Source organism: Giraffa tippelskirchi, chromosome 13 (genome assembly GCF_054371585.1).
Source record: "Giraffa tippelskirchi isolate mGirTip1 chromosome 13, T2T-mGirTip1v1.2.pri, whole genome shotgun sequence".
Taxonomy (NCBI): Eukaryota; Metazoa; Chordata; class Mammalia; order Artiodactyla; family Giraffidae; genus Giraffa; species Giraffa tippelskirchi.
The window spans coordinates 99,532,455-99,550,946 of NC_137287.1; the positions used below are offsets into that span (position 1 = coordinate 99,532,455).

At 39.4% G+C, this 18,492-nt stretch overlaps 1 long non-coding RNA gene across 1 annotated transcript in view; it reads right to left on the reverse strand.

Moving 5' to 3' along the window:
- Positions 1-4,552: 4,552 nt before the first annotated feature.
- Positions 4,553-18,492, reverse strand: part of LOC145533033 (uncharacterized) — a 52,568-nt gene continuing 38,628 nt past the window's right edge. Inside the window, exon 4 of the long non-coding RNA XR_014073772.1 lies at positions 4,553-7,201. This is a non-coding gene — a long non-coding RNA (uncharacterized LOC145533033). The remainder of the gene's footprint in view (positions 7,202-18,492) is intronic.

Here is an 18,492-nt window from a genome sequence, read left to right on the forward strand (position 1 = left end):
TCTGGAAGTTCACGGTTCACATATTGTTGAAGACTGGCTTGGAGAATTTTGAGCATAACTTTGCTAGCATGTGAGATGAGTGCAATTGTGCAGTAGTTTGAGTATTCTTTGGCATTGCCTTTCTTTGGGATTGGAATGAAAATCGACCTTTTCTAGTCCTGTGGCCACTGCTGAGTTTTCCAAATTTGCTGGCATATTGAGTGCAGCGCTTTCACAGCATCATCTTTGAGGATTTGAAATAGCTCAACTGAAATTCCATCACCTCCACTAGCTTTGTTTGTAGTGATGCCTCCTAAGGCATGTCTGGCTTAGGTGATGTCTGGCTCTAGGTGAGTGATCACACCATTGTGATTATCTGGGTCATGAAGATCTTTTTGTACAGTTCTTCTGTGTATTCTTGCCATCTCTTCTTAATATCTTCTGCTTCTGTTATGTCCATACCATTTCTGTCCTTTATTGAGCCCATCTTTGCATGAAAAGTTCCCTTGGTATCTCTAATTTTCTTGAAGAGATCTCTAGTCTTTCCCATTCTATTGTTTTCCTCTATTTCTTTGCACTGATCACTGAGGAAGGCTTTCTTATCTGTCCTTGCTATTCTTTGGAATTCTGCATTCAAATTACACATTACTGTATATAAAATATATAGCTCCAATATGAAGCTCCAGTACTTTGGCCACCTGATGCAAAGAACTGACTCATTAGAAAAGACCCTGATGCTGGGGAAAATTGAGGGCAAAAGAAGAAGGGGGTGACAGAGAATGAGATGGTTAGATGGCATCACCGACTTGATGGACATGAGTTTGAGCAAGCTCCGGGAGTTGGTGATGGAAGGGAACTGGCATGCTCCAGTCCACGAGGTCACAAAGCGTCGGACATGACTTAGTGACCGAACAACACAATGATATATAAAATAGATAAATGACAAGGACCTGCTATATAGCACAGGGTTAAGTCCTGAGGATGCAGCAGCTTTGGGAATGGCCAAGGAGCCTGCCCAGGAAGATGCTGCTGAGAGTTGGAGCCTGGTGCCAGGCATGGAGCACCACAGAGGTAGGGAGTCCAGGGGTTGGGCAGGTTTTGCAGGGGACCCTCACGAGCCCAATACTGATTTCAGATTGGGTCGTACTGATTGGAGGTGCAGTCAGAACACTCATGCCTGGATGTGTTGCAGGCATCCAAAGCTGGGAATGTGCAGTTCTTGAGTCAGTGACTCGGCTCCAGCTTCTATTCACAAGATTAAAGCATATTAAGTTAATGAGTGTCCCTGTGGTTGGCTTGTTTCAGGGTTTATTTTCATTTGCTTTCTGAAAATGTCACAAAGAATGGATGGCTGTTGAACTCCCACTACTTCTCCTCTTGTATTTTTTTTAATAGTACCTGAGTTGAAAGCAGGCAAATTAGTGTATGTATAACTAATTGCTTCTATGGAATCAGGGATTATTTCATTTATCTCTCTGTCAACCAAAAGGTTACTCACTATTAAGTGGATTAACAAACAACCCCTAATGAAAGCATTATGTTCAGTCTATAAGTAGTGATGATTTAGAATAACTGAGTCTGTAGGTCTTACCTCCTAAGATATTGTTGACCAGTTGTTTTTGAAAAGCCTCGTCTAAAATGTCCAAATTAGCTTACATTACTGAAAATAAGGGCTCTACAGTCTTTTAAGAGATTTTTCTATTTCAGAAAAATTCTGGTGGAGAATTTCCTTAGAAATGAGAATGTGGTTTCACTTAATCTATTAAAGAAATATTTACTGAGTGCCTACTCAGTGTCATGGACTGTGATGTAGCTATAAATTGTGGAAACAGTTTATCTAACGCTAATGGTGGAAAAGAGAAAAGAAATGTCATTTCTGATAATAGAAGTGTGAGAGGAGAGGGCTTGACCTCATAGGGGTCAAGGGAAGCCTTTCTAGGGCAATGATGTTTAATCTGAGACTTCAGACTTGAACCTGGAGGACCAATAGAGTAGGGCACAGTAGAGAAAATACAAGATGACAGTAAAAGAAAATGATTGAAGAGCAGAGATGAAATGGCAAGAGAGAGAGACAGAGAAATACTGAGAGATACTGAGATCTAGGCAGGAGCCAGATGACCTAAAAACTTACAAGTGGTTTGGACTTTATCCCAGGGTCATGGGTAGCCATCAAAAGTGTCTAAACACAGGAGTGACATGATCAAAGGTAGGGTCTTCAGAAGGTTCTTCTGGCCCCATAGAGAAAGGGCTTAAAGAGAGCAAAGTAGAGGCTGGGTACCAGTTAGCATACTGTGGATGAAATGTCCAGGTGAGGCTTGACGGTACCTGAGAGTGAGGCAGGCATGGGGATGGAGTGAGTACACTTGGGAGAGGCTTAGGAAGCTGGACAGGTAGAGAGTGAATGGTCTTATCCTGTGAGTATATATTAAACACTCCAATATTTAAATTCTTCATCTTCTAGTCATGCTTCAGCCCACTCCTCTGTCTTCTCTCTTTTTAATGTGAGTTTTTAAATTAATTAATTAATTTGGCCATGTCAGTTCCTAGATGTGGTATGCTAGATCTTCCTTGTAACACACAGGATCTTTTGTCGCAGTGCACAGTCTCTAGTTGTGGCGCACACCTAGGCCTGTGGGATCTTAGTTCTCCAACTAAGGATCAAACTCTCGTCCCCTGCATTGCGAGGCAGGTTCTTAACCACTGGACCACCAGGGAAGTCCCCTCTCTGTCTTCCTGTCTTCTTCATGCCACTGAACTACACCTGCCAATGGCAACCCTTCTTTCCCACCCAAAGAACACTTCTTTGACTTCATTTGTTTGATCTGTTGACAATAATTGGCATGCGCAGCTCTGACCTTGAAATGCTGTCCTTCCTTGGCTCTGGTGGCCCCTCGTTTTCCTGGTTTTCCTCTTCCTCCTCAGCTGCTCCGTGTCAGACTTCTCCCCCTATAGTCCCTCTACTAGTTCTCTAGGCACCATGGAGCCTCAGGACCCAGGCCTGGACTCTTCCCTTGCCCACTTTCCCCAAGGGGATCTTTTCCACCCTCAATCTTTGAAGCCATCTGTGCTGCTGCTGCTGCTGCTGCTGCTAAGTCACTTCAGTTGTGTCCGACTCTGTGCGACCCCATAGATGGCTGTGCTGGGAACTCTCAGATTTGTACCTGCAGCCCTTGTGTCTTTTCTCATCTCCAGACTCATGTATCTACCCACCCAACTGCCCCCTGACTTCACCATTAGGCTTCCCTCAGCATCTCCATGAGCACCCCAAACCTGGTGCTTTTGCCTTCATCCCCTCTCAAGAAATGGGGCCACCAGCTCCAGTTACCAACCCCAAACACCTACAAGTCATCCTTAACTTCTTTCCCTTCCACCATCCAATCCAAAGGCAAACCCTCTATCAGTCCCACTTTATTACTTTTTATTTGCTTGTTTATTTATGTTTGGCTGTGCTGGGGCTTTGTGCTGTAAGGGCTTTCTTTGGTTTCAGCAAGCAGGGGCTACTCTTCATTGCGCTACATGGGTTTCTCCTTGAGGTGGGTTCTCTTGTTGCAGAGCATGGGATCTAGACAAGTGGGCTTCAATAGTGGCAAAACATGAGCTCAGTAATTGTGGAGCAGGGGCTTAGTTGCTCCGCAGCACATGGGATCTTGCCAGACCAGGGATCAAACCCGTTTCCTCTGCATTGGCAGGAGGATTCTTAACCACTGCACCACCAGGGAAAGTTCCTCATTCCCCCTTTAAGGGGAACACATGTAAACCCATGGCTGATTCATGTCAATGTATGGCAAAAACTACTACAATATTGTAAAGTAATTAGCCCCCAACTAAAATAAATAAATTTATTAAAAAAAAAATACACTTCACATCTCTCATTTCTGCCCATCCCCACTGCCACCCACTGTCCAGGTTTCCACTCTCACCTAGACACTACGGGAGCCTCACTTAGTCTATTCTCCAAACATCCACAATGTTACTTCTTTTTAACTCTGCTGAATCACTTTACCATAAAGAAAAGAATCCAAAGATTGCAAAAAGTTCATTTTTCCTTATAATTTGTGCCCTATGATGCAACTAAAATGAACAAATACTTACTGAACTTCTAGATGCAAGGTTACACACCACAGAGGAAGCAAGGTGACCAAGCTGACTATGACATATGCCATCAAGAAGCTGAAAATCTACTAAGGAGAGAGATTATTTAAATATGACGATGAAACTGACATTTTCTGTGACAGAAGTGCTGATAAAGTTTTCTTGAAATTCAAAACAGGAAGATTTTATTTATTTTTTTCTATGTTCATATTTCTTTTTTAATTAAAAAAAATGTTCATTTTGTATTGGAGTGTAGTTGATTTAGGGCTTCCCTGATGACTCTGACAGTAAAGAATCCACCTGCAATGCAGGAGACCTGGGTTCAATCCTTGGGTCAGGAAGATCCTCTGGAGGAGGAAATGGCAACCTGCTCCAGCATTCTTTTTTGCCTGGAGAATCCTATGAACAAAGGAGCCGGTCCATGGGGTCGCAAAGAATCAGACACGACTGAGCAACTAACACACACACACACCAAAGTTCAGGTAAGAACAATATGAAAATCAGATTTTTTTTTTTTTTTTTGCCTGAGAAGGCTTCTATGCCTGAAAGCAACAAGGGGAATACGGTTCATGACTAACTTCTCATCAGAAACAATGGAGACCAAAGGGACCAGAATGACATACTCGAAATGCTGAAATAAAACACATTATCAAACAAGAATTCTCTACTTAGCAAATGTAAAGCATGAAGGTGAAATGAATACATTCTCAGATAAACAAAGACCGAGAGAATTTGTTGCTAGCAGACTTGCCTTATGAAAAATACTATAGGAAGTTCTTCAAGATGAAATTGATGCTAGACAATAACTTGAATTCACAAGAAGAATGGAAGTAAAGCAGGAATGGCAAATATAAAGGGTTCTTTAAATAGATTCCATTTCTTCTCTTGCTTTTTTAAAAAATATATGATTGGACAAAGCAATATTTGTAACACTATATGGCTGGGTTTGCAATAGCACAAAAGATAGAGGTTGAAACATATTGAAGCAAAGTTTCCAGATTTTGCTGAAATGAAGTTAATATTATTTTGAAGCAGATTGTGCTAAATTAAGATGCAGGTTATAATCCCTCAGAGCAATCACTGAAAAAATAACTTAAAGTAGAAAAGAATGAAGCAATAAATTAAAGTAGTTCATGAAAACACATTTAATGTGAAATAAGGCAGTAAAGGAGAAGAAAAAAGACATAAGACAAATAGAAAATAAATAGCAAAATAATAGGCATAAGTCCAATCATATCAGGAATGTCATTAAATGTGCAAAGACTAAAAACCTCTAAAGACAGAGACTGTCAGACTGAATGAAAAAGCAAGACTGTACCGTGTGCTGTTTTTAGCAGAAACACTCTGATTCAAAGACACAAATAGGTTGAAAGTAAAAGGATAGAAAAAAGGTATACCATGCAAACAGTAACCAAAGAGAGCTGGAGTTTCTTTATCAGTAGCAGATGAAGAGACTTTAAGTCTTACAGATAAATCATAATGATAAATGAGTCAATACAAGAGTTAGATTATCAATTATAAATATATATGTACATGTCAACTTCTATTGGTTAACCCAAAGTAAATGAAGGAAAGACTGACTGAATTGAAAGGAAAAATAGAAAATTCAACAACAATCATTGGAAAATTCAGCACCTCACTCTTGACAATTGGTGGACAAGTGGACCAAAAAACAAAAAAGTCAGCAAGGGTAGCATTGTAAAGTGCAGCAACATCTAAGGAAAACAGTACGGCAGTTCCTCAAAAAATTAAAAGTAGAATTACCATATGATCCAGAAATTCCACTTCTGAGTATATATCTCAAAGAACTGAAAGAGATATTTGTACACTCATGTTTGTAGCAACATGATTCACAATAGTGAAGAATAGAAGTGGATGCAGCCCAAGTGTTCACTGATGGATGACTGAATAAGCAAAATGTGGTCTACACAACAATGGGATATTACTTATCCTTCACAAGGAAGGAGGTCTGATCACCTGCTATAACATAGATGAAACTTGAGGACGTTATGGCAGATTCTTTACCATCTGAGCCACCAGCAAAGCACTTACATGAAATAAGCCAGTCACAAAAAGACAAACACTTAATAATTCTATTTACAGGAGATAGCTAAAGTAATTGACAAATAGATGACAAAGGTCTGTCTAGTCAAAGCTACGCTTTTTCCAGTAGTCATGTATGGATGTGAGAGTTGGACCCTAAAGAAACCTGAATGCCAAAGAATTGATGCTTTTGAACTGTGATGTTGGAGAAGGCTCTTGAGAGTCCCTTGGACTGCAAGGAGATCCAACCAGTCCATCGTAAAGGAAATCAGTCCTGAATATTCATTGGAAGGACTAATGCTGAAGCTGAAATTCCAATACTTTGGCCACCTGATGCGAAGAGCTGACTGATTTGAAAAGACCCTGATGTTGGGAAAGATTGAAGGCAGGAGGAGAAGGGGATGACAGAGGATGAGATGTTTGGATGGCATCACCGACTCAATGGAGATGAGTTTGGGTAAACTCTGGGAGTTGGTGATGGACAGGGAGGCCTGGCATGCTGTAGTCCATGGGGTTGAAAAGAGTCAGACGTGACTGGGCGACTGAACTGTACTGAAAATAATTGAGTTCATGGAAATGGAAAGTAGGAAATTCCCTGGCAGTCCAGTGATTAGGACTTCGTGCTTTCGCTGCCGAGGGCCCATGTTCAGTCCCTTGTGGGGGAACTAAGATCCTGCAAGCCACATGTGGAAATCATAAATAAACAAAGTCCTTAATAAGAAAAGGAGGAGGAGGAGGAGAAGTAGGAGAGGTGGGTGCCTCCATTACTCTGCTGTGGTCATATGACTTGCAGCAGACTAATCAGATCATTTTCCAATGAGTCAGTTCTTTGAATCAGGTGGTCAAAGTATTGGAGCTTCAGCTTCACTCATTGGAAAAGACCCTAATGCTGGGAAAGATTGAAGGCAGGAGGAGAAGGGGATGACGGAGGATGAGATGGTTGGATGGCATCACCAACTCGATGGACATGAGTGTGAGCAAACTCCAGGAGTTGGTGATGGACAGGGAAGCCTGGCGTGCTGCAGTCCATGGCGTTGGAGAGTCAGATATGACTGAGTGACTGAACTGAACCGGATCAAATCCTTTCCTGTTTTTGAAAATAAAGTTGGAAAGTTTTATTAATAAACATGCAATAAATATTGGAAACCAGCCATACTTATTAATTTACATCTTGTCTATGGCTGCTTTCACAAACAACAGCAAAGTTGAATAGTTGCAACAGACACTGCATAGCCTGCAAAGCTGAAAATATATACAATGGTCATTGATAGCAAATACTTGACATTCCCTGATCTAAACCATAATTCATGAATTCTCACTGATGAGATTCTTAGAGCTGCTCTGGATGGACCTCTCTCTTGTCCACTTCTCGTCAACTTTGTGACCTCAGTAGTATTCCAATAACCTCTTTTCCCTACTCCCTTTCTTGGCTTGGTTCAGCCGGAGTAGATTTCATTTGGCACTTAAAGAGCCTTAACTAACACAGCAACCCTATGGATGTGTGTTATGTGGCTTTACATCACCGTAGGTTGAGTGATGGCCCCCAAAAACCTAGGTCCATGTCGTAATCCCCAGAATCTGTGAATGTGACCTTATTTGCAAAAGAGGTCTTGCAGATACAACTAAGTTAAGGATCTTAACTTAATCCAGGAGATCATCCTGGATTAGCAGGGTGGGCCATAAATCCAATGACAAGTTTCCTTATCCACAGAGAAGAAGGCCACATGAAGACAGAAGCAGAGATGGAGAGATTCGTTGGTAGACACAGCCGAGGAATACTGGCACCAGGCAAAGATGGAAGAGGCAAAAAAAAAAAAATACCCTAGAGCCTTCAAAGGAGGCATAGGACTGCCCCTACCTTGATTTTGGACTTTTGGCTTTTAGAACTATGAGAGGACAAATTTCTCTTAAGTCCCCAGGTTGTGGTCATTTGGTACAGAAGTCATAAGAAACTAACACAACATCCACCAGCCATTTTTTAATGTTCTGAGGATAAGATCTGGTCTCCTTAAGTGTTGATAAGGCTTTTCCTGGGCCTGACCACTGACTAGCATTTTTTTTTTTAAATCACTACCTTTTGATTTTAAATATAATTTATTTTTTAGTTTCCAAGTAAAGTTGAATGGACGACTTCCCTGGTAGTCCAGTAGTTAAGAATCTGCATGCCAATTAAGGGGACACAGGTTCAATTCCTGGTCCAGAAAGATTCCACACGGTGTGGAGCAACTAAGCTCATGTACCACAACTATTGAGTCTGTACTGTAAAGCCAGGGAGATGCAACTACTAAAGCTTGAGTGGCCTAGAGCCCATGCTCCGCAACAAGAGAAGCCACCACAGTGAGAAGTCCATGCACCACAACTAAAGAGTAGCCCCTCTCACCGCAACTAGAGAAAGCCCATGAGCAGCCAAAGATACATTCATTTTTAAAAAATTGAATGGGAGGTACAACAGAGATTTCCCATTTCTGCTGCCTTCACCCATGTGTAGACTCCCGCAACATCAACATCCTCCATTAAAGTGGCACTTTATTAAAATTGATGATTCTACCCTGACACATCCTTATCATCCAAAGTCCATAATTCACTGTAGGTTGACGCTTGCTGTTGTATACTCTGTAGGTTTGGACAAATTTATAATTACATACCCACCTTTTCAGTATCATGCATGGTAGTTTCACTGCCCTAAAAGCCATTTGTGCTTTACTTACTTATCTCTCCATCTCCCTTTAGCCGTGATAGCTACTGACCTTTATACTGTCTCCATGGGTTTGTGCGTGCTAAGTCACTTCAGTCACGACCAACTCTTTGTGACACTATGGACTGTAGTCCGCCAGGCTTATCTGTCCATGGGATTCTCCAGGCCAAGAACACTGGAGTGGGTTTCCATGCCCTTCTCTTAGTGTTTCCATAGTCTTATCCTTTTCCAGAATGTCATATATTTGGAATCATACAATACGTAGCCTTTTCAGACTGGCATCTTACACTTAGTAATATGCATTTAAATCTCCTCCATGTTTTTTCATGGCTAGATAGCTCATTTCCTTTTAGTACTGAATACATTCTGTTGTTGAAATGTACCCCAGATTATTATTTATCCATGTGTCTACTGAAGGACATCTTGGTTGCTTCCAAGTTTTGGCAATTATTGATAAAGCTGCTTAAACAACTGTATGCAGGTTTTTGTGTATACACAAGTTTTCAACTTCGTTGGGTAAATAACAAGTAGTTTGATTGCTGACCCTGGAAATGGCAATCTACTCCAGTATTCTTTCCTGGAAAACCCCATGGACAAAGGAGCCTGGCAGGTTACAATCCATGGGGTCACAAAGAGTCGGACACAACTCAGTAACACTAACACTAACACTTGATTGCTGAAATGTATGGTAAGTGTATGTTTAGTTTTGTAAGAAACCAGCAAACTGTCTTCCAAAGAAGCTGTATCATTTAATATCCCCTTCAGCAGTTAATGGGCCTTCCCATGTGGCTCAGTGGTAAAGCATCTGCCCGCCAATGCAGGAGATGAGGGTTCAATCTCTGGGTTGGGAAAATCCCCTGGAGAAGGAAATGGCAACCCACTCCAGTATTCCTGCCTGGGAAATCCCATGGACATTGGAGCTTGACGGGCTACAGTCCATAGGGTCACAAAGAGTCAGACATGACTTAGCAACTCAGCATGCAGCACTTAATGATAGTTTCTGTTGTTCCACATCCTCACCTATAGTCGACATTGCCAGTGTGTGGAATTTTGGCCTTTCTAACAGGTGTGTAGTGGTACCGCCTTGTCTTAGCTGTAAGCGTGATTTTTTGGTAGATATTCTTTGTCAAATTGAGGAAGCTCAATTTCGATTCTTAATTTACTGAAAGTTTTTATCATGAATGGGTTTTGGATTTTATCACCTGCTATCTCTGCATTTTTCTAATGACCTACGATATGGAGCATCGTTCATATGTTAATTTGCCATCTCTACATTTCCTTTAGTGGCAAGTTTGTTAAAGTCATTGACCCAATTTATAACTGGGCTTTTTGTTTGTTTGTTTTCTTATTGTTGAGTTTTAAGAGTTCCTTCCATATTTTGGATAAGAGTCCTTGTCAGATACGTCTTTTACAAAGATTTTCTCTCAGTCTGTGGCATGTCTTTTTATTCTCTTGACACCATCTATTGCAGAGCAGAAATCTTCATTTTAATAAAGTCCAGCTCATCAATTATTTCTTTCACATCACTGAACTCAACGTCATTCGGATTTTTTTTTCTTTGCCACACTGTGCAGTATGTGGGATCTTAGTTCCCAGACAAAGGACTGAATTTGTATCCCCTGCATTGAGAGCACAAAATCCTAACCAGTGGACCCAAGAGGAAATCCCTGGACTTTCTCTTATGTTATCTTCTAGGAGTTTTATAGTTTGTGTTTTACATCAGAGTCTGTGGCCCACTTTGAGTTAAGTTTTGTGAAGGTGTAAAGGCTGTGTCTAGACTGTTGTGGTTTTTTTTTTGCATGTGGATGTCTAGTTGTTTCAGTACCAACCACTTGTTATAAGCATTCTCTTTTCTCCATTATATTGCTTTTCATCCTTCGTTAAAAATCGGGTGACACATTTATGTGGGTATATTTCTGCTCGCTCTGTTCATTTCCATCACTTTGCTCATCTATTCTTTTGCCAATATCACACTGCATGATTATCATAGCTTTACTGTAAGTCTTAAAGTCAGCTGATGTCAGTCTTCTGACTTATTTATTTATCTCCCTCGATATTGAGTTGCCTCTTCTGGGTCTTTTCTCTCTTTACATGAACTCTGGAGTCAGTTTGTCAGTATCTACAAACTGAATTACTGGGATTTTGATCAAAATCAAGATGATCTCCAACTTTCAAACAAGTTGGAGAGAATTGATATCTTGACCTTATTCAATCTTCCAATCCATAAACATGGAATATCTCTCCATACTTAATCCTTTGATTTTGATCATCACAGTCTTTAGTTTTCCTTATATAGATCTTGTACATGTTTTTTTTTTTTCATTTTCTACCAAAACACATCTCTTTTTTTGGTGCTAATGCAACTGGTATTGTGTTTTTAATTTCGAAATCCACTCATTCATTGCTGGTATACAGGAAAGCAATTGCCTTTTGAACATTGAATTCTGCAATCTTGCTCTAATCGCTTTTTATTAATAGTTTCAGGAGTTTTTTGTCGATTCTTTTATAGACAATCATGTCATCTGCAAACAGGGACAATTTTATTTTTTCCTTCACAATCTGTATACCTTTTTATTTTATATTTGTGTGTGATTACCTTAGCTAGCACTTGCAGGTGTTGAAAAACAGAGAAGTTATCTTTGCCTAGAATCTGATCTTAGTGCTGTGCTGTGCTCAGTTGCTCAGTCATGTCCAACTCTTTGCGACTGGACAATAGCCCACGAGGCTCCTCTGTCCACGGAATTGTCCAGGCAAGAATACTGGAGTAGGTTGCCATTTCCTACTCCTGGGGATCTTCCCCACGGGGATCGAACCCACATCTCTTGTGTCTCCTGCGTTTGCTGGCAGATTCTTTACCACTGTGCCACCTGGTTAGCCCTGATCTTAGCGAGAAAGCTTCAAGTTTCTCACCATTAATTATGACATTAGCTGTAAAGGGTGATTTTTTGGTAGATATTCTTTGTCAAATTGAGGAAGCTCAATTTCTGTTCTTAATTTACCGAAAGTTTTTATCATGAATGGGTTTTGGATTTATCACCTGCTATCTCTGCATCTGTTGATATGATCACGTGATTTTTCTTTTTTAGCTTGTTGATGATGTTGTTTTTTCAGTCCGACTCTTTTTGACCCCCATGGACTGCAGCACCACTGATACAATGGAGTACATTTATTTTTGAATGTTGAACCAAAATTTGCAGACCTGGCATAATCTCACATGGTCATGATTCAGAATTCTTTTTATACATTGTTAGGTTTGATGTCTTAATATTCTGTTGGTGATTTTTGCATCCATATTTATGGGAGAGACAGATCTGTAGTTCTGTTTTTGTTCTTTTGGCCATGTGGCATGCAGGGTCTTTGTTCCTGAACAGGAATTGAACTCATGCCCCTGAAGTGGAAGCATAGAGTCTTAACCATTGGACCACCGGGGAAGTCCCTAGATGATTGATTTTAGATCTTTGTTCTCTTCAAATATATCTAGTCAATGCTGTAAGTTTTTCTCTAAGCTCTACATTCATTTCATCCCACAAATTTTGAAAAGTTGTATTTTCATTTAGGCCAAAATTAAAATTTTTTCTCTTGAGATTTTTTTTCTTAGGTCCTAGTGTTATTTACCGTCTGAACTACCAGTGTTGGGAAGATCCCCTGGAGAAGGAAATGGCAACCCACTCCAGTATTCTTGCCTGGGAAATCCCAGGGACAGAGGAGCCTGGTAGGCTGTGGTCCATAGGATGCCATATAGTTGAACATGACTGAAGCGACTTAACACTAGCACTAACGTTCTCTTTATCTCTGGTAACTTTCCTTACTCTGAAGTCTGCCTTGTCTGAAATTAATATAGCTGCCCCCATTTTGTAAATTAGCATTAGCAGGCTATAGCTTTCTCTATCGATCTACTTTTTAAAAAATATTTATTTACTTGACCATGTTAGGTCTTAGTTAAAGCATGCATGATCTAGTTCCCTGAATAGGTATCAAACCCAGTCCCCCTGCATTAGGAGCATGGAATCTTAATCACTGGACCATCAGAGAAGTCCCTCTAGCTACTTACTTTTAATCTATATGTCTTTATGTTTAAAATGGGTTTCTTGCAGACAACATAAACATAAGTAATGTTTTTAATCGACTGTGACTAGTTCTTTCAATTGGCATATTTAGACCATTGCTATTTAATGTGACTATTGATATTGTTGGATTAATTAAGGTCAATTGGATTAATCATTTGGATTCATTAGATCAATAAAAAATAAGAAAAATAAAAGTTTGGATTTTTCACCTTATTTATTCTACAGTGCTGTTCCTTTCTATACGTGTGTCCAAGTTTCTGACCTATATAACTTTCCTTCTCTCTAAAGAACTTTTAACATTTCTTATGAGGCAGGTCTACAGGATCTACAAATATCTTCAATTTTTGTTTTTCTGAGAAAGTCTTCATTTCTCCTTCACTTCTGAAGGATTATTTCTGAGGGTACAGAATTCTAGGTTTGTGTTTCTTTTTCTCTAAACACTACATATTTTATTCCACTCTCCTCTTGCTTGCATGGTTTCTGAGAAGAAGGTGAATGGAAATCTTTGATCTTCTATAGATAATGTAGTTTCATTCCTCTGGCTTCTTTCCAATATATATATATATATATATATTTTTAATCATTTTTTGCCCTCTGCTTGTGGGATCTTATTTCCCCAACCAAAGACTGAACCCTGGCCCCAGGAGTGAAAGCGCCAAGTCCTAACCGCTGGACCACAGGGAATTCCCTTTTTCTTTATTTTTATTTTCTTAAGTTTCAATATGATATACCTAGGGTCATCATGTTGTTGTTTTTATTGTGTTTGGTGTTCTCTGAGCTTCCTGGACTTGTGCTTTTTTGTCTCATATTAACTTGGGGAAATTGTCATCATCATTTTTTAAAGTATCTCTTCTGTTTCTTTCCTCTCCTTCCGGCTTTCCCATCGATGACTATATTACATCTTTCATAGGTGTCTCACAGTTCCTGGATACTCTGTTCTTTTTTTTTTCCAGTGTTTTTTCTTTGCTTTTCAGTCTTGGAAGTTTCTATTGTCATAACCCCAGGCTCAGAGAGTCTCTCCTCAGCTATGTCCAGTGTACTAATGATTCCATCAAAAGCATTCTTCCTTTCTGTTGGGGTTTTTTTTTTAAATAATCTCCATCATTTCTCTTTTACTCTTTGAGTGTCCATTTCTCTGCTTACACTATTCTTATGTTCTTGCGTGCTGTCTACTTTTTTCATTAAAGCCTTTAGCCTATTTTTAAAATTTTAATATTTTTAAAAATTGAAATATAGTTCATTTACAATGTTTTCTTAGTTTCTACTGTACAGCAAAGTGATTCAGTTGTACATATATATATGTTTTTAAATATCCTTTTTCTTTATGGTTTCTCATAGGATATTCGATACAGTTCTCTATGCTATATAGTGTGTGTTAGTCCCTCAGTTGTGTCTGATTCTTTGCAACCTCATGGACTGTAGCCCCCCATGGTCCTCTGTCTATGGGATTCTCCAGGTATAGCTATATAGTAGGATTCTCCAAGAACATCTATATCGTAGGACCCTACTATAGGCACTATACGCATATATATAGGTATATATACTATATAGTAGGACCCTACTAGGCTATACAGTAGGACCCTGTTGTTTATCTAGTCCATATATAATAGCTTATATCTGCTAATCCCAACCCTCCCTCAACCCCCTCCTCCTTGGCAACCACAAATCTGTTCTCTATGTCCATGATTCTAATTCATAGATAGGTTCATTTGTGTCATATTTTAGACTCCACATGTAAGTGATATCATACAGTATTTGTATTTGTCTTTCTGACTTAGTACAATAATCTCTAGGTGCATCCATGTTGCTGCAAATGACATTATTTAGTTCTTTTTTTATGAAAGCCCTTAGCAGATTAAAAAAAAAAAAGAAAGAAAAACCTCCTGATATGATAATTCCAACCTCCCTGCCATCTCTCTGGTTCTAATGTCTACTCTGTTTCCTTATATTGCATTTTTTACCTTTTAGTATGCCTTTTCATTTTTTGTTGAAAGCCAGCTTTCAGGGAACTTCCCTGTGGTTCAGTGGTTAAGACTCTACACTTTCAATGCATTGGGGTGTGTGTGTGTTTGATGCCTGGTCTGTGAGTTTGATCCTTGGTTCCTGAGCTAAGATCCCATGCTGCCTGATGTGGTTAAAAAAACAAAAAAAGTAAGTCAACTTTCAACATGCTGTCCTGGGTAAGGGACCTGCACTTCCTTCAGTAATGCTGAGGTATGACGTGGGGGTAAAGGAAGGGTTCTCCAGTCCTAGGTCTGGTCTTGGTCTTGGGTGAGCCTGTGTTCCTGGCCTAAGATCTCTACCACTGCCTCCAGCTCCGCCCCCCGCCCCGCGCCCCCTCCGGCTCTTAGGTGGGCTGGAGGGGGCTGGAGCTGTGTATTCTCGCCCCCCGCCCCCTGCAGGCTACGCCTGGTAAAAGCCTAGAAGGTTGGGCTCTGCTAAAGTCGTTTCTCCTGAGGGCATGCCTTGTCAGGTACAGAATGCTCTGGAATATTTAAACCTGGCTACTCGCCTCCACCTGCCTGGTAAGAGGGGGGAACTTTTCTCTGGTGGTCACTGTGAGGACCCCAGTGAAGCTCCTGGAGGCAAAACCACGAGAGCTTGGGTGTTCTCATATCACTGGGTCCCCCTGAAGTCTTTAACTCTCAGAACTGTCTATACTGAGCCTCCAGCAATTTGTCCAAAAAAGTTGAGAATTTCCGAACTCGACTTTACTTGCCTAGGCGCTGGTTCCCGTGGAGGTTTCTGCTCGAGTAAGTTATGATTCTGTCAGCCTGTTGTCTTTCTAACCTGGGAGCCAAGACTGGTTGATTTTTCAGTTTGTTCAGGTTTTTACTTGTTTAGGATGGAGTGGTGACTTCTAAGCTTCTTACATGCCAGACAGGAAACCAGGAGTCCCATATTTTTTCTGCAAAAAATTATTTTGGCACTTATAGTTCCTTTGCCTTTACCAATAAAATTTTAGAATCAGCACATATATTCCTACAAAAATCATTCTAGGATTTTGATTGGTATTTTACAGAATTTATAGATGAATTTTGGTGGAATTACATCTTAATAATATTGAGCCTTCCAACCCATGAAGGCAAAAAATATCTCTTTGTTTACTTAGGTCTTATTTCTTTCATCAGTGTTTGGTATTTTTCAGCATGCAGGTCTTGCACATATTTTGTTAGATTTTAGCCTGTACATTTCATGATTTTTTTGTGTGTCCTTGTAAATGGTACTTTAAAAATTTCCATTTTGTTAATTGTTCATTGCTAGTGTCTAGAAATTTAATTGATTAAATTGACCTTGTAATATTGTGACCTTGCTAAATGCATTTATTAGTTCTAGAAGGTTTTTAAAAATAGAATCTTTATATTTTCCACATAGACAATCATGTCATCTGTAACTCAGTTTTATTTTTTATCACCAACCTACATGACCTTTATTTCTTGCTCTTACCTTATTCTACTCGCTGGGGCCTCCAAAATGATGTTGAATAGAAGTGATGAGAGAGAACATTCTTGCATTGTTCTTGTTTTTAGGAGAAAAGCGTCAGTCTTTCACAGTTAAATGTAACATTACCTGTTGGTTTTCTGTAATTGCTTTCAGTTGGTTTGAGGAAATTCATTCTATTCCTAGTTTGTGGAAAGATTTTTTTATGACAAATTAATGTTGGATTCTGTTAAATGCTTTAAAATTTTTTTTTCACTTGCATTGATATGTTCATATGGAGTTTCTTCCTTGCTTTATTGAATTCCATATTAAATTAATCCATCTTTGAGTATGGAACCAATAATTACCCAGGAACCCTGGGTAATCCAGTCTCCTTTTCTTTTTCAGGCTACATTATTTTTTTTATCTATTGATGGATTCAATTTGGTAATGTTTTGTTTACAATTTTTGTATTCGTGTTCATGAGGGATATGGTCTGAAGGTTGTTTTTTCTTGTAATATTTATCTCAGGTTTTGACAGTAAGTAGTGCCCTCAGAGTTAGAAAGCAATTGCTTCTCTTCCATTTTCTGAGAGATTTTGTGAGAATGTATATTATTTCTCTCTTAAATATTTGGTAGAATTCACCTCTGAAGACATCTAGGCCTGGACTTCTGGTTTGGTTTGATTTAGAGTTTTGAGGGGAAGGTTTTAAACTAGAATGCAATTTCTAGATTATATATTGGACTATCTAGATCACCTGTTTCCTCTTTGGTGAGCTGAGGAAGTTTATATCTTTCAAAGAATCCGTCCATTTTATCTAATTATCAAATTTGTAGGTATAATGTTTAAAATACTTCCTTATCCTTTTAGTGTCTAAAATCTATAGTGTAAGATCTTTCAGTCTTTTTATTTTTTCATTCTTTATTATGTTGGTAATTTATGTCTTCTCTCTGCCTTTTTATTTTCCTTAGTTAGGCTAGAGGTTTATAAATTGTATTGATCTAAAGAACTACTTTCTGGTTTAATTGACTTTATAATTTTTCTGTTTTCAATTTCATTGGTTTCTACTTTTATCTGTATTATTTGCTTCTTTCTGCTTACTGTGTGTTTAAAGTTACTCTTTTTATTGCTTCTTAAGGTGATAGATCACTGACTCCTTTTTCCTGATATAAGCATTTAATGCTATCATTTTTTTCTCGAGGCACTATTTAGCTTCATTCTACTTTTGATTAGTTGTGTGTTCATTCTCATTGAATTAAAAAAATATTTTCCATTGCCCTTGAGACTTTCCCTTGACTTGTGGGTTTTTAGAAGTGTATTATTTAATTTCCAAATATTTGAGGGTATTTAATACTTTTAGTTCTTGGTTTCTAGTTTAATTCCTTTGTGGCCAGAGAATATACTTTGTATGATTCCAGCTCTTCCAAATTTGTTGAGGTTTGCTTTATTTCCCATGGTATGGTCTAGCTTGGTGAGTGTTCCACGTGTCTTTGAAATAAATGTGTTCTGCTCTTGTTCTGTAGAGTGTTCTATCAATTCACCTTAGTTTTTCTTCTTTCAAAAGCATGTTAGTTGGGTTTTCTATGTATTGATACCTACAGTGTTCCTACCAATACAGAATTATGATTGGCCTGAGTCACTTTCCAGTCCTGGTTAGAACACAGAATGAGGTCCTCTGATTGGCACCCGTTTCACACCACTGGATGGAGCTGGAGATAACTATTCCCTAAAGGCACCAGGGTGCCTGGCCAAACCAGTAATTGCTGACTGCATCCACCTGTTAGCTTTCATGTGTGCATGTACACATGTGTGTTTGCATAGACACTTGCTCATAATCCCGTATAACGTTTAAAATTCCTCCATGTCCATCTCTTAGATAATTCCAGAATCTTGCTTACTTTCCAAATGAAGATAATGCAAAGTCATAGCCAATTAAAACACAGCTGCAAGCCTGGGTTCTCTGGGTGAGATACACACACGGCTTTTTGTTGTTGCTGTTTTTCAGTTACTCAGTCGTGTCTGACTCTTTGCAACTCCATGGACTGCAGCACACCAGGCTTCCCTGTCCTTCACTATCTCCTGGAGTTTGCTCAAACTCATGTCCATTGAGTTGGTAATGCCATCCAACCATCTCACCCTCTGTTGCCCCCTTCTCCTCCTATCCTCAATCTTTTCCAGCATCAGGGGTTTTTTTC